Here is a 16,612-nt window from a genome sequence, read left to right as displayed (position 1 = left end):
CCTTGTGCGATATTGTCAGTTCGAATCCCAAGTGCACACGGGTTTCGTTCCATCGTGTGTTACGCCAGAGATTTTTGCTCTGTCAAGTGGCGGCCAATGGTATGGTTTCGTTGGAGACACCCAAGCCAAACTCTAAAGCCAGCATTGTCAAGTGGCAGCCAACGATATGGTATCACGGGGGGGGGGGGGGGACGTCTAAGCCAAACTCTGAAGCCATCGTAGGTCTGGTTAACACAACATAGTCCGGCCAAAGTAAGGCAACCAGACTCTCCAATTTGAAGAGTACGGTGGCCAAAAACAATAAAGTCGCCGTTAAAAAAATATATATATATAATCAATGAAAAAAAACTAAATCAAACTCGCATAAGAATATGAGGTGTGGAGGGGCTTGGGTTGAGGACATTGCTCGACACGTGACGAGGTGGGATCCACAAGGTAATACTAAAAAACTAGGGGTGTGGTGTGGCGTGAGTGCGTGACTTAGCTTGGCGTAACCAGCCATGTGGATTTTTTTTGGTTTGGCAACGACTACCCCCAACAGCTAGATCGAACCAGCCAACCGAAACCAGTTATATCACCCCCAACGTCAAAGGGGTAACGCCATGCCCAATGTTTAACCGAGGGCCGGGGTGTAGCAGCTGACGTTGAACCCAAACCGCCACCCCAACCCACCCCCACACCCCACAGTCTAACCCAAAGACAACCCTAAATTTCTAAAGCAAAGCAAGGAGAGTTTAGGGGGTGTTTTGGGTTAATTTATTTTGGAGTAACTTATGACTTATTGACTTATAAAAGTTAACTAGTAGTAAGACCTGTGTGAACACACGGGGGGGGGGGGGGGGGGGGAGGGGGGGGTTAATAACGATCGAAATCAAATACTAAAAAACAGATTATAATATATCATTTAAATTGTTTGCGTTTAGGTACATATATTTATAAAACAATGTTAAAGATAGTATGTGTTAGGACACACTGTGATTGATGCAGTTTAAATTAGCATGAGAAACCCAGGTATTGATCTTCAACTGCATCAATAACAGCAGCACAGAAACCCAGCTCTGCGGAGGAATAACTCTCGGATATCTTACACCTTCATGAGTCTGGACTAAAGTGGCAAAAATGAGCAAACCTCATGGACCACAAAATTGAAACTATAGGAATCCAGATTCAAAAGGTTTGAGTTTTGGACTAAAGTGACAAAAATGACCAAACCTCATGGACCATTTTTGCAGTTTACTCCGTTAAATAAAATAAAAGACTTGTTTTTAAACATTATTTTGTTTTATAATTGTAGCTAAAATAAAAAAACTATTTTTGATGGTTTATTCTGTTGATTAAGGCTTGCATCGAGCCCGGCCCAATACCACACTATACAAACATTCTAGCTTTTAGGTACAGAAAAATCATATAAAAATATGTTTACTTTAGATATATGAAACATGTAAGGCTTCCTTTTAATTATAAACCAAATTAAACTTTGCATTTGGTTAGGGAAGTGGAACTTTTTAACTCATAAAAGTTAACAAGTCATTAAGGAGTTTCAATAAGCAATCCCAAACATGGCCTTAATTTTGACTTTAGACCCATTTGACCAGCTTCACGGTTCAATCATCTCAAATTTAACCAGTTATATACACTCACCTATTTTATCCTATTAAGAAAAGCACAACCCAAAACTACCCGTTTACACATAAACACGTCAAAATGCTGGAAAAGTGTATAAATCTCATTAACTTTCCAAAATTCAAAACTTCATGACAATTGTTGGCCGTTAACTTGTTCAGAATCTTGTTAGATTGTTGCGTCTCTAAGGAACCCATTCATGATCCTTCGACGACAGGTAAGAACTGAAAAGATGAAGAAAGTGACCGTCAAGAAAAAACACTTTAAATTAAATACGTCATAACCTAAAGATTTGAGTGCCTGTTTTACACACCTTCATGTATTTCTTTTCATGTCTGGGAGGTTTTTCACCAGCCAACTTTTTCTCAAATTTACCACCACTGGCAGTCGATGTTGCTGCCATTCCTTCTATATTTTGTAGGTCATCCTTGCTAGCCTTTCTTGATGCAGTTTGGGTCCCAGTTATAGCCAATGTTGGTGCATCAAGTTGAACATGACCAGAGTGGAAAGAGGGGTTCATATTTCATATAAATATAAATTAAGATAAGATCCATGACTGCTTATTGATATGAAAGCACAAAAAAGAACATAAAACCTTGGCAAAGCATCAACTTTTCCAGCTTCTTGTTTATTGACTCGCTCCTTTTTATCTGAGCGTCTCTTGGTAAAAGGATCGACTCCTAATATCTTTATGTTCCATCGGACAAATAACCGCACAAAATCTTCACGAAAGTAAACCAAACTGAGTTCTAACTCAATTCAGTCGAGTCAACGCAGTCTTATCTGGTCTTGCACTGTCTGCCGATATCCCAAAATCATGATCTGATCTGGAATTTAATATCTATATTTAATTTCTAGAAAAATTTATATACTGATTGCAGCAATACAAAATAACAGAAACAAAGTAGTACCGGTAAGGCGGTAACCACCATGAGAGAAACTTGAGGCCTCTTGAACATCTACAAAGAAAGAACCACAAAGAATAAACCTTTTTTCTTAAACTTTTGAACGAAATGCCTTTTCTATGTTGATACCAGGGACCGAAGAAAAAGCACGGAATCATGACTACCATTACAGCCGATTGATGGGTTGAAATGAAGCAAAGCAACTACCACCGCCACCACTACCACTATGCCTAGATACCATGTCAGACACGTCATAAAACTTAACGAACAGGGAAATCTTGGAACGTTACCAGACAAAAGATATATCTAAAGATAGGATAATTGTGCTCCTTTGGTAGCTGAATAGTCCATAACCGCCCGAATCAGTCACTAATCAGAGCAGGCGAGACCTTCTTTGTGCCTAATCAGAGCTGAAATTTAAAACTAAAAACACGATTTAATCATTCAATCACATGAATGTTTGATTATGGTAAAATAAAGTACACGCGCTTTCGAAGGGCTACTCATTGAAGATTGCACCAAGTGCTTTGGTCCGAACGGTGACATCATCATCAAAAGTGAAATTCGGAAGCAAAGGCTCTATGCCGTTTGCATCTATAACCAATAAAATTGCTGACTTTATAGATTGTTTTGAAAAATTGTGCTTATAACCTCTGTAGCTTTGGCTCTTATATCACCATGGGAACTACCTAAGCTTGTTTCCTACTAAATTTTAGCTCAAATGATAAAAAAGCTTGTCTTTTTAATCATATTTAATATGCCCATTATTATAAAACATATAAAAGAATATTATTATTGCAGGTCATCCCAACCCAGCACATTTAAAACCGCTAAAAACACAAACCATTTTAACTCCAACCCATTTTGACCACTTACCAAACCATCCCATTCTGCCACCCCTACAATCACAAATCACAATCTATATAAAAGATTTAATTATATAATAAAAAGAAAAAGTGTGAAACAGGTATAATCGATATCTAAAATGTGAGTAGGTATTAAAATGTACCGTGGATCCATAACATATGTTAGCTGCTGCACAAAAGTGGATCTTCAATAATGAACATCATCTCAAGTTACATAATCGACATCTAAGCAATTTAATACAGGTAAATTTCTGAAATGGTGATCTGGACAATACGTACCTAGAGTGTCAAATAAAGGGACACAATGAGGCCATGCGCTTTGTATGCCAGCTGGGTAGAGAAAACATGAACTGAAAAAAAAATGGTTCTAATAGGAGGCACCAGTAATTGTTATATATTTTTTTGCTATTGTGACATACCAATAGTCATATGACATATATACAGAGACAGAGCATACACAGAGGCAAGTTCAGGGGAAGTGGCAAGTGAAGGGTGAGGGTACTTAACTTCAATAAGACCCACAATAGCATCACAATCACATATCCAATTCTCATCAAATTTGGCCAAAGGAACTTTCCCATCTGGGCTCACTTCAAGAAATCTACTCAAACACAAAAAACAAAATTATATTAAAATCCCACAAACAACCAAACATTTCATGTGTAAATTCAAGATTCTCTGACAATAATAATAATAATCACCATTTGGGTCAAATATAAATAGTATATGGGTTCATTTGGGTGACTTCAAATTAGACAACGGGGTCAAAACGGGTAGCTATTATAAAACTCATCGACTTAAAGAAGGTCATAATGGGCCAGCAACACCCAGGACCATTATCTCCACCACCTACTCGTCACCACCAAGACCGCTATAGATACTCCTGCTACCTACATCGCCCCCATCATCATCATTACAAAAAAAAAACTATAGCGGATTTTAGCCCGAATGATTTTGGCCAGAACCAAATTAATAGTACTTTTTTTACAAACGAACAGCTTTGACCCAAACCCATTTTGCTCAGGACCTGCTTTAAACAAAAACCTGTTTTGACTCATCACTCAAAGTCTCAAACTCACCCAGTTTGCCAAGGTTGAACTATATAGGTCTCCCTTTAAATTTGTTTGTATAACAGGCACCCCTGATTACGAATACAAATGTAATAAAAAAAGGACGTATTTATTTGCCAAATAAAGTGTGCTTTAGACAACTAAGCTATATTCAGATGCATTGCTCATCACACACGATTTTTTAATCACTACTATTGATACTACCTCAAACCTGCAGCTACTATTGAGAAGGATTTATAGGCAAATGGAACAGTGAATGAAGGGTATTTGAAGGCTCTAAATGAACTTTTTGGTAATTTCCCACAACTGAGAGCCACCGAACCTGCAACGTTAAGCATCACACCCCTATTGACCGCCTTTAAATCTGGCTCAGCGCCAACTCAAGAAGCTGCATTAGATGCGCTCTTTCTTCTCAGGCAAGCTTGGTCAGCTTGCCCACCTGATGCAATACGATAGGAACAACAATAGCCTTATCAGTGACTTGTGAAAATTATCAACCACATAGGTAGTACGAACAAAGAAAACAAAGCAATAGGGCATCTAAAAATCACTTATTAGCAATAGGGGATCCATAATATGGTTTGTCTAAAAAGTTTTGCATCATTTGTAAGAAGTAATGTTAAAAAATCTGAATAAAAAATTCCTAATCTCAAAAATTATGAACCAAAACAAAGCCTAATGTGAATTGATAATTGAATTAACGTTGTCACTTACATCAAGATTAAATGAAACCCTAATGCTAATAAAACAAAAATAACATCAAAACGAACCAAAACCTGAACAAAACGAACCGTAATATTAACATCAAATTGTTGTGTGAGAAAGGAAGTTTAATGAATTAAAAAAACAAAACTCACCAAATTCTCCACTCATGAGAGAAAAAAGAGAAAAAATTGAGTGAAAGATGTTGAGGTTGCACACTATATTCGAAAGGAAGTATCTAAGCACACTATATACGAAGGAAAAGTAGCAACACCAAACAACTATTAAGCTCTTTAAAGTATGTTAACTCCTGTGATATTATAATTTTGGCCCATAACTAAATACTATAATTTTGGCCGTTTTTAGCCGGTTTTGAAAGACACAAAGATTACCTGCAATAGTAGGAGGTGAACCATGATTCCCATAACCCATACTTGCAGAAATCTACAACTACGCTTCTCCCCAACACACATTCCCAAGAGTCCCGGGTCCCATCCTGAAATATCAGACAAATGATAGATAGATATGTTTCTTGTTAGTTAATTTATCTAGGTCCAGTTTTTAAAACATTGGTTGTAATTAAAACAAAAACAATGCGAAAAGATATTTAGGATATACTTTACTGAAACGAATTAAGAGAAGCCCTCTGTAGATCGCCTCTTCCCTCTTGCCACTTTAAATCGAGTTGTCTCCCACCATCACGTCCCAAACAAACCTATTGTGATTTAATACATATGCAGAACAACATCTGTTACGATTAAAATAACAACTCAAATCTAGATTTCAATTAACTTGACTGTATGTGTCGAACGGTTGAACTAATTACCCTGAACCGCAATAGAAACAGTAAATCTAATCAGTTTGCGTGTAAAAGCTTATATTATAGTTTTGACTTTGCAGTAGTGTTTTTGTGGAGTTGCTAGTTCCAATAAACTCTGAAAGATAAAGTGAAGCTTATCTCAAATCAAATTCCAAAAGCACAGGAAATAATATAAATCACTATTAACACACAACGATGACAATTTATGAATTAAGCGGTAAACAATAAAATGGTATCTCTACATTAGTGCCCTAATCTCAATGTAGAGTAAAGTGAACATATACACATATCTATATTTACAGATTCACAGACATAAAATATACTTAAATCAAGATTGGAAGGTAAACTTCGCTCGATTAACAACCATAATCTCTTCCTGTATAAGTAACAATAAGTGTGAAAAGATGAATCTTGATTACAATAATGTTTGTTTTAACAGATCGAGTAACATCACATCTGATTTCAACAAATTACAAACAATCGAACCTCACAAAGCACGTAAATTAATGTATGAACAGATCTAGAAGACGTGAATTGAAACTTACAGAGTTGAATTGGTGAGAAAGTGGTTGAAATTGGTAGGAGCCCTAGGGTCTAAACCTTTATTTCAGATAATCGGTAGGTTAGAGCAGATCCGGCGCTACCCCTCTTGGAGCCACATGACATCAGCAGTGAAGGACCAAGTTTGAAGCGGCGGCGTGGCAGTTCTGTTTGAGAAAATAATGAAGGTGGTTGTCTGAGTTGAAGCAACGAAGAGTGGTGGCCGAAGGGGAGCAAACAACCGTGACAGCTCACACACACCCAGTCGCCTCTTAACCCTCGCAGAGAACTCACCGGCGACGACTCGGAACTTTGTAGTGAGTTTTTGGAATTTACACTATGTTCCCGAGTCATTTAATAGGGGGAGGTGAGGGGACGGGAGGGGAAGGAAAATTTTCTCTCCTAATCTCTCCAATTTGGGAGGATGAAATATGGTCATATTTGGCCATATTTTCTTCCCTTTTCCCTCCCCTCCCCCCTGTTAAATGAAACTCAGGAACATGGTTTTTCATATTTTCATCTCTTTTCTCTCCTCTCCCCCTGTTAAATGAGACTCCGGAACAGAGTGTTAGGGTTAGAAATCGCCAGAGGGAAGAAGGAAAACTGTGGATATGATGTTTGTGATAAGATTGGGCGGGATGCATAATCTATATCCCCATGTCTTTTTAAAATTCAAATTACCCCCCCCCCCTTTAATTATGTACAATGTATTATTTAGATTAATATAGATTTTTATATACAAAATACAAAAAGGAATTATGACATCAGCATGGACACGTGGCATAGCTCAGGAGTTGACACATATGCAGTTTTACATCAGCTTCTAATCTCTTCTTATAGATTACTAGTCGTAAGACCCGTGTGCAAACACGAGTCGTTTCTTAGAAAACCATGCATAGCCCATATTGACAGAGAGTAAAAAAATAATTAGGGCAGACTTATAAAATAGATATACACTAATGGTCAATAGGTTTATTCAACAGCAATTCCATTATGTTGATAGCAAACTACTGTTGTCTATTAACGGTTAAAAACTTCAGTTGCTTTCCAATAGACTTTCCTAAAAAATGTTATCCATTATCTCCAACAGAGCTTACCAGATGGATAGCTTAAAGTGAAACCACTGTTTTCAAAACCATCTGAGATACTATATTTTATTAACTTTAGATCGAAGACAATTCTTGCAATAAGAATGAGAAATATACGGTACTTGTAATTTAAATTCAAATAAAGTTAAAACCAATTTTTGCAAATAAAGTTGACCAATTCCATTGATGATTGCTTAAAGTGAAACCACTGTTTTCAAAAACTCTGTTTGACCAAAGTCAAACCACTGTTGGCAAAACTATGATTCTCAGTGGTTCAAAATCTGTTTCACTTTTGGTCAACATCTGTTTATCTATTGGTCAACATCTGTTTGATTTTTGGTTAACAACTGTTTGACTTTTGGTAAACATCTGTTAGACTTTTGGTCAACATCTCATTTAGAATTCAACAGAGAGTAAAAAAATAATTAGTGCAGACTTATAAAATTGATATACACTAATGGTCAATAGATTTATTCAACAGCAATTCCATTATGTTGATAGCAAACTACTGTTATCTACTAACTTTTAAAAACTTCTGTTGCTTTCCAACAGACTTTAATAAGAACTGTCATCCATTATCTCCAACAGAGCTTGCCAGATGGATAGATAGTAACTATCAGATGTTAGTCAAGCCATGTTAAAAAGGTCAGTCAACAGAAACTACAAAAGTTAGTAAACAGATATTGATAGAACATATACATATGTGTAGATATTGTACCAAAACGTGTTATCTATTATAGTTAAAAGACATCTATTATAGGTAAAAGACAACTATAGACATGCATCATCAGTTAATATATAACATACATATGAGTATTTCCATTGTACTATCCACAAAAAAAGTAGCACCCACCCATTGACAATGAAACTTGTTTATAGACATAACTACATATAGAACATGTCTAAGAAGCAAAATTAGTACCAGCAACGAACCAAATGTACAACCACAAACAATCATGACATGAAACTAAGAGGACTTTATCTTTGTCACGATATGCACAACTTTTTTTAACTTCAGCAATTGAGTAGACTTGTGAAACTCTAACGAAAGTTCATCACCAAAAGCAATATTGCAAGATCTCAGATAAGAAGACCATCCAACAACAGCATAGTTGAATCCGGTATTGGTTTTATGAGATGTTGTAAACAGTTCCTGGACTTCACATTTAAGATTCTGGGTCTTGATAGGCTTAGGATTATCAGTATGCAGATCCAACGCAGAAGATACATCTGATGGCAGTTGCTAAAAAACAGAAAATTGAACCGTGAATTTTATAAATATTGATATATAACTGAAGTTATTGAAATAACGAAACAAAGCAATGACTGCAAAAGCTTACAAGTCTGTCTTCAGCATGTGTGGTGAAGTGTAAGACTGATTCTAATGTGGATGATACTAAACGAACCTTTCGAACTTTACATGGTCTATCAACACTTGAAGAAGCAGAAATATCACGAACAGGAAAATCTTTAGACTGTAGTTGACGATCGTTAACATCATCAGCTATTTTTACAGAATGATCTTCAGGCTACAACAAAATTTTAAAAAAATCTTCTTATACTTATAATACAATAAAATATATGCGTAGAAAATTATAAATGTACAGCATTTTTAACATCTGACTCATAAACCAGACACACAATCTTTGAATCAAATAGCCCATCATCAGCAAACTATATTTATAAGAAGAATCATATATAAGAAACCAGATTTTAAATCATAATAATATAAAAATATTACATGTGTATATATACATTAAAAATATCCTCAAAATTCGTAAGCTGCTTAGGATTAACAACCAAAGCTCCAACATCCTCATCATCCAAAGCAACTTCCCCAGAATCCAGAAGCTGTTTGTGTTTAGCCTACAAAATGAGATTTCAAAAGTTATTAGCATAATATAATAAAAGTCACTTATCACCGTCATGTTATCAAACAATGTATTATATCATCAAAATTTTATACCGCAGCCAATAAATCAAATCCATCGTCTCCATAAACTGAATCATCCAAAACAACTACATCAACCTTCTTGAAAGAAACCTCAGTTCCAGTCTCGGAATGAAAAACGAAAAGCTCAAATGTTTTAGATGCAATCATGGTGAAAACCAACCAAGATTCAACTGGTATGGGAACTTCTTCAATCAACTTTGACCATCCATCATCCATCAGTCCATCCTTTCATCATCACATTCCAAAATCTTTCGCCAACATAGATAGTTGCATCCCATACTCGTAATTTTTACCATAGAATTGTTTCCAAAATTTGTCAGCAATTAGCTATAGAATAAGCAAAGGAATATTTAGCGCAGACTTGCAAATTTGATATGAACTATTGAGCAACAGAAGTTACAACGGATTAGTCAACAAAAGTTAAAATGAGAATTACTCAACAGGGTTAGTCAACAGTAGTTACAGTATTTACACACAACCTAACCACTGTTTGGCTATCAACTATTACATACCTCTGTTGCTATCCAACAAAGGTTTCGTAACAACTGTCATATATTATGTCCAGCAGATGTTGCAACGTGGACAGATCATAAATATCAGATGTTAGTCAACCGAGGTTAAAAGACTTAGTCAACAGAAGTTAAAAAGGTTAGTCAACAGATGTTAAGATTATAAGGAAACAGACGTTAAAAGGGCAAATAGATGTTAGCAAGCTGTTGAGATAGCATAAAATATTTAAAGTAAGTAACGAAATAATATATCGTTACTTACAGTCATTCCAACTTCAGGGCTAATATTTGCTGAAATGTAAGAGTTCTCGTACACTTTTTCTTTAAAACAAGAGACAACGAACGACAAACGTCCAATAGCTTTCACCAATACAGCATCTTTCATTTTCAAACAACAATCTCTAACAAACTTTGTTCATCCATCTGTAAATATACAATGATCATCTCTCTTCTTTACTCGTACTAACCATGATTTGTCACCATCAAGTAACTCTACGAGTCGCCCATACGGGACCTCCTTGCCCCACAACAGAGTCTGAAAATCCAGTGGTATATTCTGCAACAGTATTTAACAAACATCTTACATCAAAAATTAACGTAGATTCCTAATAGTAGCAAGAAAGTTAAAAAACATACCAAAAATGTAATATCATCTTCATTAAGGAATTGTAAAAAGGATGGTGTTTGATTGGATAGATTCATATCTGCAAATAAACAATTTAAACTTACAAGTTATTATAAAAATCAAGTGGTATATTCACACACTTAAGGTATTATAAAAACAAAGCACAAAACGAAAATCATCATCTCTCACAACAATTAAGCAAATGAGCATTAACAAAAAATTATATAATTGATTTATCAATCGTAATGTAGAAGACAACATCACGAAGATGCATGCACAAATTGTGACAGAGAATGCTATCAGTAACTTCATTTAAGTTAATGCAGTACTTAATCAATAAAAATACACCTGATTACAGAAACTATTATTTGCTTCAAGAGAGAATATGAAACGCCGTCAGTGACAAACACATACTCATAACATCAAATAATGATTAATCTAACATATATAATACAAACAATAAATTCAAAAAAACAATACTTGATTTTATAGCGTGTAATCTACAATATGGAATAGAACCTTACCGATTTTGATAAGAAAGTTATTTGAGAAAACTTCCGAATATCTTTTCTGGAGCTTATATTCAATAATGGAGTTGAAAAGTATATTAAATGGAGTTAATACAGATGTTACATTTACACTGGTTGGTTGAAATTAAATTTTGTAAAATTTATACTTTACCCCCTTTTACATTAAAACCTCGCAATTTTTAGACAGCAATAACCGCTGTTTGAATATAAATTTATATTGGTAAATACGAAAAACTTATCTATTAATTTAATATATTTATATTTATATAATTAAAAATAGTTTTTAAATCCCGATATTAAAGATTATTATAAGTTAAATAAATAAACAATTACAAGTTAATAGATTTTTTTTTGAATGACAATTACAAGTTAATAGATAAATATCTTATATTCAACAATCCCAATACAATCTCACCTCTTCTTCTCCGGAGAAAAAACTCTATAATTTCTTCTTCCTCAGACTTGACGATCAGAAGTTTGAAGTTTTAGATCAGGTATTTTTTTTTGTTCTCTTGTATATTTTATAAGTATGCTTTAACATGTTCCTTTCAGTTTCCCCATTTCAAATTATATAAACATCAAAATCATAATCTACTGATGTTAAAATAGATAAACTTATATGAACTTATTTTCTTTATTTTATAATAAGATTTATATCAACCTATTTAGTTACATTTTGATTCATTCCATTTAAGTACACAGTGTTAGATTCATATTGTTGGTTGTAGGGACCATATTGAAATACACAACATATAAGTTTGGTCCTACAGAGTGTTGGATATTTTTTATACCTTAAATAGAATGCTTTTCAAATACAATTGATTTTATATTATAGTATTTAACTGTTATTGTATTTTTTACTTTCAGATGGAGTTTATGATAATTATCAATGTCTCTCAATTGGCAGACCTAAATGAGGGATTGGTAAGCTATATTCTTAGAACAAATTAGCTCAAATCACAATTGTATGCTAAAAACTGTATTTATATAATTAAAGATATATTAAATATTATGTATTTTATATACATAGATACTTCCAAAGATAATGACTAACCAATTACCAAGAAAGTGTGAAGTGATAAAGTTGGTTGACTATACGGTTATAAATATAAGATTGCAGTACAGAGCATCGGTCATAAAAGTAAGAGGATAAACGGGCCAGAATGGACCCGGTTCGTTGAAACTTATAGAAATAACAACATAGACAAGTTGTGTTTAAGAAAATTGAAGCAAGCAAAATTTGAGATAAATGTTTTAGACAATGAGGGATTGGAGATTAGAAAAGATGGATCGAACAGAGATTATGTTCATGGATGCTTGATACAGGCTGAAGAAGAAACATACTGCAAGTAGGTTAAAAATTCCTACTTATTTTTATATATTGCCAGTGTATCTTTTGAACTGTTACCAAAACTTCTAATTTATATTTTGTATCCTATATAAAATCTAATATGACATTTCTAAAATTTATGAAAATTATAGCATTTACCACACGATTTGCTGAAGCTGTTGTCGCAAAGGAGATTAAAAATTGATAACTTGGTTGCCAAAGTACATGGACCAAAGCAGAGTAGTAAAGTTGATGTCCATTATGTTTTCTCTCCTGAAAACAAAAAGGGATTAGCTGCTGGTTTTATGGGATCAGGATGGACAACTTTTTGCTTCGAAAATGATATTGAGGAAAGCTGCCAACTGCTATTTCAATGGATGGGAAGTACCCCTGAAGACGACTTTAACTTTACTGTGAAGGTTTTTAACAAAGACGGGATTGCACTTCACGGAGAGACGAAACATCACTGCAGCTGTACTAATCACCAACACCGCAAAAGGCGTCCACATTATAAAAAACAGTTTGAATACCATGTTTTACAGACACACAACTTGGTATTTACAAATCCACTTTTAATATAGTTGGTTTTACTTATAATCTTGGATCTATCTGTTATTACTTAAAGTATATGTTATTTTTAATGAATAACTAAAGAAAAAATTTTCCTTTACAGGCAATACCGAGGAACTTTGTTCGAGAACACCAGCTAAATGATTACCGTAAAGCTGTGCTGTCATTTGATCATGTGAAGTTTTGGTACATCTGGTTGTTAGGAGAGATCCTAGAACACCTGATGACAACAACCATCTAGTGATGCATACAGACTGGCAGCGTATCATGGATGAAACGAGAATATCTGTGGGGAAAAAGCTGAGGTTTGAGATAGTCGAAGGAAAAAGTGTAAGAGGAGATAAAATACACTTTGAAGTTTGTTGATATGATCTTTGAACACCTTTTCAGCCTTGTATAATTTATGTTTTAGTTGACATGTTTGATGGACAAATTTCGTGTTTGGAAACTAACTTAGGAATGAAGTTATGTAGTCTTAGTATATACTTTCAAAACTGTGGTTTTACTTTTTATATTTTTAAGTAAAAATTACTATATTTTGCATCTAAACATTACTATTTTCCATTACGTTTCCCGGTCACTCAACAAAAAGAAATATAACACTCAAAATTAATAAAATAGTATACAAATTGGAATTACAAATAATAGTGTTTTAAAAACTGCTCCTACCAAAGGGACAAACTCAACATCTGTTTCGCTAAACTTTGCAAACCAAAACATCTGTTAAAGACAACCACTGTTAAAAGAAAAGTCTGTTACTTAAACGAAACAACCTCAGCAGATGAGGCAAACAAACTCTGCTGATGAACCGAAAGGTCTGTTAACACAAAGACTGCCGAAGCAAAAATCTGCTAAAGAGAAGCTCTGCTGATGAAGCAAAATGGATAATGAACCTAAGTTCTGTTGTGCACCAACAGATATTAGACAATTCAACAAAAGATCTATAATATAAGATCTTTAACAGATGATGATTAACAGCTCATAAGGTCTGTTGAAGCACGCTATAACAGTGCTTAGCCTTTAACAGATCTTTAACAGTGCTTAAGGGTTAACAGATGTTAGCACGTTATAGCACGCTATAACCTCTGCTGATGAAGCAAAATGTATGATGAACCTAAGTTCTGCTATGCACCAACAGATATTACACAATTGAACAAAAGATTTATAATATAAGATGTTTAACAGATGATGATCAACAGCTCATATAGTCTGTTGAAGCACCCTATAACAGTGCTTAACCTTTGACAGATCTTTAACACTACTTAGGGGTTAACAGATGTTAGCACACTATAACAGTGCTTAGCCTCTAACAGATGTTAATGTATCTCAGACCCCAACAGTTTTCCGGCTAAACAATTGATTAAATTTTCATTCATCAATCTTACAATAATATACAACCCTACTACTTATCCAGTCCATCAATATCACCAAACATGTATAATAAAGGTTAACTGGTACGTGCGCGACTACACATATTTTTACAATGAAATTACACACGAATTGGTTTTAAATTTATAAAAGCGATTATTACTTTTACATCAAAACACACACGAAAGGGGCAAGTGTACCCCGTCATATATGTAGTAAAGTATCGGTAAGAACCAAGTATCGATCCACGGAAATGGGCGGAGAAATAATACTAGACCTTTGCCACTAAGTTACCGGTAAAAACATAAGTTGTCTTTGGTTTTAAATTAAACTAAAGTGAGCATAAATAAAAACTTATAAAACATAGTAGATTTTATATATAAATAGCCTTGCTTAATACACAACCACAGCATGTCAACTAAGTCAGTTTTGGCACTAGAAGTATTCGGTCAATTTTCCATTTCGAGACAATTAGTGTCCCTTTCGGGAATCCTAACATGACAACCATTCAGAAAGTTAAAACGATAAACACACTTTAACCACCTAAAATTGTTCTTTAACGTGCAATTGATTAATGTCTATGAAAATCTCCTAAAAATAAGTTAGTCATCCGTTAGGAGTTTTCTAACCTCACTTAATCAAGGAAAGCAACACCGATAAACACAATGCAACCACCGAGTCAAGCATAAACTAGATTAAATCACAACCGAGTTCATTTTACAAATCTTGCTCATAAATTCACCAAGATAGCAATTTTGGCCGAAACTACTAACTAAGCTACCAAATCATGGCAAGAATTCATAACAACACCATCTAACCCGTTAGAGTCCTTCCGTGAGGGCAAGCTTTCTTGATTAACAATAATTACATTTTATTAAACCACTAACCCGTTAGAGTATCATGGTGCCCACATTTTAACCAAGTTAAGCTAGTTAACCAAATTAAAAGTTTACTAATACATGATTAAATAAGCTTCATTTTTCAACTATCTTACCTAACCAAGCACCAATCATCCAACACAATTACTTATAATCAAGAAATCAATATCAATAACAAGGTTGCAAACTAATCATCAAAGATAATCATAGAAAACACTTCCAAATTTCATTACAAACATAGATTAACATACTAATGGTTATAATCAAGCAAGGGATTGTTGTGTTTTTGCCCAAAGGCTACAATAATACATAAACATTAACCTAAATGCTTGAAAGATTAACAAAAACATGGAAAGATTAGAAAACCCAACCATAAACAAGCACAAGATTAAGAATCCGGATAGTAAATGAGCAAAACCGGGCAATGTGGCTTGAATCCGAGTGAAAGCAGAAGCCTTCGGAGCCTCAAAATCGCCTGCAAATCTCTCCAAAATTCCAGAGTTACGAACAGAATGGTTCTGTTCTGTTTTTATGCTTTTTCGCTGTTGCACGGTCGTTCTCCCTGTGGCACGACCGTGCACTTTAAGCAATTATTGGTGGTCGTCCACCATACTGCATGACATCAGCAGATCGTTGACCAGATTCGATATCGCACGACCGTTCTCCATATGGCACGGTCGTGCGTTGCCGGGTTGTTGTTGCACGACTGGTCGCACTGGTCGTTCAGTTCCGAGGTTGGCTTGGTCATCGGAGATGCACGGGGTGCATGATATGGAACGACCGTGCATTCCCGGGTTGGCCTTCAATTCGGAGTTGCACCCTCGTTCACTGCCGGGGTCTTCATGAATCATCGAAGACGCACGGTCGTGCATCACGTCGCACGACCGTTCCACACGCCCAGGTCAGTTTTCTAACAGAAGTTTCGCAGCTTCGTCGTTTTATCCGGAAAGTCCTCGTTTTCGCTATCATCTTGTCTGGTATGCTGTTTTTGGCCTGTAAACAAAAATGTAGATAATTAAGTATCCGAATGACGGTTTTACGGCCGAAAACGCATAAAATAGGGGTAAAACGGGGGACTAAAATATGTGTAAATTAGCGAATATCATTAACCTTACTTGATATTCAACCAATAGACATTACATAACATATTCATCATTGTAGGCATTACAAACAAAACTTTTAACCACAGTTTGTTAAAACAACAGTTAACATACATAAATAAAAACCACAAGGA

At 35.0% G+C, this 16,612-nt stretch overlaps 1 long non-coding RNA gene across 27 annotated transcripts; it reads right to left on the bottom strand.

Annotated features, from left to right (window-relative positions):
* Positions 1 to 1,530: 1,530 nt before the first annotated feature.
* LOC110890156 lies at positions 1,531 to 6,860 on the bottom strand. 27 transcript variants are annotated; one of them, XR_004872486.1, is made up of 10 exons: positions 6,532 to 6,860; positions 5,785 to 5,881; positions 5,559 to 5,662; positions 4,669 to 4,903; positions 3,674 to 3,995; positions 3,538 to 3,579; positions 3,405 to 3,427; positions 2,535 to 2,938; positions 1,937 to 2,450; positions 1,531 to 1,847 (listed from the first exon to the last, which is right to left on the bottom strand). It is a non-coding gene; the product is annotated as an uncharacterized LOC110890156 (long non-coding RNA). The 27 variants fall into 27 exon arrangements; XR_004872493.1 differs by lacking the exon at positions 3,405 to 3,427 and having other exon boundaries at positions 2,535 to 2,951; positions 3,674 to 3,744; positions 3,852 to 3,995; XR_004872492.1 differs by having other exon boundaries at positions 3,405 to 3,563; positions 3,674 to 3,744; positions 3,852 to 3,995.
* Between the last annotated feature and the right edge of the window lie 9,752 nt (positions 6,861 to 16,612).

The sequence above is a fragment of the Helianthus annuus genome, chromosome 11, assembly GCF_002127325.2.
Source record: "Helianthus annuus cultivar XRQ/B chromosome 11, HanXRQr2.0-SUNRISE, whole genome shotgun sequence".
NCBI lineage: Eukaryota > Viridiplantae > Streptophyta > Magnoliopsida > Asterales > Asteraceae > Helianthus > Helianthus annuus.
The sequence above is the reverse complement of the archived record's forward strand: the minus strand, read 5'-3'. Positions and strand labels throughout refer to the sequence as shown.